A 5,355-nucleotide genomic window follows, 5' to 3' on the forward strand; every position below is an offset into this window, starting at 1 on the left:
GTTCATCTTTATGATAGAACAGCAGAGATACAGCAGTAGAGGGTGCAGACACTTATATTAACAGTCATATTCATATTAACAGTAAAAAAGACTAGCAGCACTTGCCTGTTATGATCATTTTGTACAGTCCTCCTCTCTACTATACCTGTGATTGTACTGCAGACAGTGCTTAGCATTAATTATTTAGTGTCCCATTTGGGTTACCATTTTCTTAGTTATTTGTTTGACGGCCCTAGGCCTATATCTTTCAAACAATATATTCAAAGTGCTGCAGGCTCACGAGTCACAGCTGACTGCAAAACGGATTTTCATTTGTCATCAGTCACCCTTGTCTGGCATGCTGTGAATATACTGTAGCAGATCTGCAAGCATCGTGACGTGTCATTGAGCTTGCAGATCGTCTAGTTTCTGCAACGATAATGTGGTGCAGATCAGTGGTTCCCAAACTGCAAGAGTACACCTTGAAGTTTCTGAAAGAAATCCTGAAAGGCCCACCCATCTGACACACCTGACTGCTGTTAATAAAGAAAATAAGACAATTGGACAAATTAAAAACACGCAAACCGCTCCTATGGCCCGCTTTTTTACCAAAATTATGATGTCACTAATGATGATGACATGAGTTAGCTAGACCAATGAAACACTTCGATTCTGTTGATTTGTCCATGATGTCATAGGCACAGAGGCACCCGATTGGTTCACCCTGATTTAGAACGCGTTTAGGCCGGAGAAAATACGTCATAAAAAATGATGTCATAGGCACTTTAGGCCGGAGAAAATAAACATGGTGTCCAATCAAATGCTTACTTGATTATGAATTGACCAAACTGAACAGACCAATGAATTTGAATTTCAAAATTGTATTAACACATATGGTGCCAACCCCGAGTTTCCCGAGTTTGTATTGGTACTAGTGCTGTGCCAACCCCGAGTTTCCCGAGTTTGGGCCGTTTTTGATTTTTTTTTTTTTTTTTTTTTTCAATTTTTTTTTTTTCCAATTTTTTTTTTTGGACCTCCAGAAATGTATTAGGCATGATCGCGATCGCGAAATTGCATGTTTAACCCCCATACCAACCCATTCTTTCAAACATGGCAGCCATGTTTGTTTACATCTGAAGAAAACATAATGGCTGATAAATCATGAATGCCTGAACGGATTTCCAAGCGGATTTTTTTGTTTGAAAGCTGTGAACAGCATCTACACAAGTGGTGCATCATCTAGGCATGGACGTGCACTTTTTACACACTTGCACAATTACATGGAAGTCTATGGTAACCATGGCAACGCGAGACATTGAAGAGAAAAAATCATTGCAACATAATGAATATCACTCATAAGCAGAGAAAATAACCACACTTTTAGACAGACTGTGGATAATTTCACAGGTTATAAATGACAGGCAGCTAATACAAGTTTAAAATACAATTGAACAGCCTTTGAAAAACCTCTTAGGTCTTGCTCTTGGCCTTAAGCTCTAGAAGCAAATAATGTGATTTATTGTTGTGACCTGGTCGCCTAACTGACAATAAGGACCACCAGAGCCTGAGCTGGTCCAAACTTCTTATAAGGTCTCAGTGTAGATGCAATATTATTAATATATTCATCTTCTGGCCTCTCTGGAGGCCTCTCTGGAGGCAAATAAGGTCACTTATCATTATGACACTCTTACAAGTTACAATCTGTAGCTTGGTCGACTAACTGACGAAAAATGACGATAAAGACCACTTTGCTCCAAGGCTCAACCATGGTCACCTTGTCCTAATGGCTGGTTGGTGTCTTCTGAATCTTCTGGGTCTCTCCGATATTGAATGGCTATATAACTATTCATTATCAATCGTATCTATTATTTATATTGTGAATGATGTCACACTTATGTCATAGCTTCTGAAAAACCTCTTATATTTAATATCTTCAATTTAAAAGGGAAAAGCATATATGGTTATTTAAAGAAAAACACAAGGCTTGATTTTTTTTTTTTACAGTATTTGTTCAACTATGTTTTTGTGGACTCCAGGAACACTGGTTGCTATGGTAACCAGCTACTGTACTCAAATCAAATGAAAACAAATGGAGCCATGTGCTTCACATCCACAGTGGGAGACAGGTTTGTTTATAACCAAATATCTTCTCATTTGGATGAAGGTCTGACTATATCTACTGCATAGTACTGTATTCTATTCGTCTGTCATTCAATGTTATATGAGTTACTTTAATGGTTTCCTGTGGAAATAAGCTTAGTCTTTTCTAGGATCTCCTTTTAGTAGACCTTGTAACTGTACCGTCATGAAACTGTACCTTTTCCTATGCAAACTTCTAATAAAGTCTTCAATCAATCAATCAAAAGATGAGTTTGATGTGTTGAGATCACAAGTTCTTGAGAAGGCAACCAGAAGGACACTTTTTATAATTTATCCCTCCTTCCTTATACCATCGTTTTGTTACACCTGGAATTGTTAGAATGTTTTTAAATGGTTTAATAAATGTACTTTAGTTAAGGTTAGACATTTATCATTACCAGTAAGACACCTTAATCAGATAAGCAACCGCCAGGTCACATGTATAGACAAATAGACCTCTGCCTGATGGTGGCGCTAAATGGGACAGATCCATGTGGATGACATGACTGTAGACATACTGTGAACCGCTTTGCGTGATTTTAGGGAAAAATCTGTAGGAGTAGTGTCCAAAAATGTGTTTTGCAAAAATCGTCCTGATGGTGGTGCTAATTGGGACAGATCCATGTGGATGACATGACTCTAGACATAGTGTGAACCGCTTTGCATGATTTTATGGCAAAATCTGTAGGAGCAGTGTCCAAAAATGTGTTTTGGAAGAATCGGCCTCATGGTGGCGCTAGAAGAGGGCCATGTGAGAAATGAGGGGGGGGAGGTTGTGGTTTGGCAGCCAAGGAGAGTGTGTGCAAAGTTTGGCATGGGTGGGGGCAACGGTGGCGGAGATATGAGTAGGGGAAAAGTGTGACGTGACGGACAGACTGACAGCCAGCCGGTGGAGGTTTTGATTGTAACATCGACCTGACAGTTGCAATAAATCCTTTAAAGGTCCTTCAATTGTCACTTTACTGTAATCTAGGAACCCCCCACATGTCATGGTGATTGAAATATTGTTTGTAGAACCACGATAAAGACTTTTATTTTTTGTGAAAACAGCACGTCATGACCTTTAAAAAGAAATGAACAAGTTATCCAATCAGGAGAGAGAGCATTATTTATTTGTTTCATCACTTACAATTTCACTTTCTTGTTTACTATTAAAGTTGACTCATCAAGTCGATGCATTTATCACATGGGAATAATGATGTACAAATATATTGTATTTTATGTGTATATTAAGTCCAATATTAATTATTTCCCATCAAACTTAAACATAGTGTGTGATCACCTTGGCAGTTTATTAACCAATTTCAACCAATCTTGTTATGTGATGATTCCCATATCTCAGTGTCCCCAAAGCTCAGCTAATTCATTATGGAGACACTAGAGGGTGCTGTTACTCTGCTCAATCTAAACACAAACATTCTCCTTTTTAAACATTCCAAAACATGCATCTGAAAACATTTGAGAAATATACAGTACAGGCACTGCAGTGCCAGCAACAAACTAGATTCATAGCCTACTGCCTTGTGACAGTGTGTGACTCCCTGTTGTTGCATTTAGATCCTGCATCTCTCTTGCATAATTATGATGCTAATGTTCTAAATATCATGTATATAACTGCTTTCGCATAAGCTATCTGTTTACACACATTTAAATGTTTTATTCAACCTGTTTGTGTCTTTCCCTTTTCTCTCACTCTTTCTCTATCCTCTCTTCTCTTTTCTCTCACTCTTTCTCAATCCTCTCTTCTCATGGAAGTGGAACAGTGAGTGGCAGATGGACCGTAAAGGAGCACTTCACCCATTTTCAACGTATCTTCATATAATTGGTCCTCATTAATGCACATAAAGATGACACCATTTCTGTGTGGACAGTTCAGAAACCCTATGCAGGTTTGGTATTTAAAACCAAAATTAACCAACTCTTTTGTTTATGTTTTTTATTAAAGCAAAAGAAATGTCCTCTAGTCTTTTTCAGCAAGCTAACTTTTCAGGACGAGAAAGGCTGTGTAGTGCAGGCGTTTCGGGCAGTATTTTGATGTAATCGTGCACTTTATGAAAGAAGCATGAAATTTGGCACACAGTTAGAACATGCCATATGGAACATTTTTGGCTATAGGGGCATCGCAGATTTGTCTTGGGAAACTTGTGGGAGCCAATCAAAGTTGGGCTCTCATAGACTTTACTATAGAGTAAAATAATACAAAAAATAAATATGCTTTAAGTAGCATGTAAGGGGTCAAACTAGGTGTTTTTCATGATTCTGAATCCAATGCAAACATTTGTTTTGCAGGAAAAACATTCCTTGGGCTAAAAACGGACACCATAAAAGTGATAAAACTGGTTTATTGATGAGTCATCATTTTTCACAGTTTTTTGGCGTCCGTTTCTCGGAAAGGAATGTGTTTCGTGCAAAACAAATGCCTGCATTGGATTCAGAATCCCGAACAACACCTAGTTTGACCCCTCACATGCTACTTAAAGCATATTTATTTTTTGTATTATTTTACTATATAGTAAAGTCTATGAGAGCCCAACTTTGATTGGCTCCCACAAGTTTCCCAAGACAAATCTGCGATGCCCCTATAGCCAAAAATGTTCCTTATGGCATGTTCTAACAGTGTGCCAAATTTCATGCTTCTTTCATAAAGTGCACGATTCTTGCCTGAAACGCTCGGACTAGTGGTTTCTGTTTGCTTGGAATCCCCATTGATGATGTCATTGGGGACTCCCTTTTCTGCAGGTCTTTCAGTCTGTGTCTGTATCAAAAACTCGGTTAAGGCCCCTTGGTTTACAACTTCTAACGGCGCTGAGTCGGCTCGCTTGGCGGTGTCTCACATGGCTCAAGTCCGCTTGAGAAGGCACGCTTCCGTCGTCTCCATCTTAAAGGGATATTTCACTTTCAAAAAAACTTTTGGTCATTATATCATCTAATCAGGCTTTCATGAACACCCTGAACAATTTTTAATTTGCTTGATTTGATATTTAGATATTTGATGTAAATGTTACCAGGGCTTGATCCAGAGCCTCTCCACATACACGCCCATTGTAACTTCAAACTCCATTTTAACCATGATAGATTCATTACAAACACCCATTATTGTTCTAGTAACTCATACTACCCTCCTAATACGTGAGCAGGCCGTGTTTTTTCTTTTTAATTTATTTTTAATAATTCTTTGGGAAAATGGAAATGTAATACAAAAATTAATTATTAAAAATAAATGAAAAAAGTTATAGA

Source organism: Nannobrachium achirus (assembly GCF_963921795.1).
Source record: "Nannobrachium achirus genome assembly, chromosome: 9".
Classification (NCBI taxonomy): Eukaryota; Metazoa; Chordata; class Actinopteri; order Myctophiformes; family Myctophidae; genus Nannobrachium; species Nannobrachium achirus.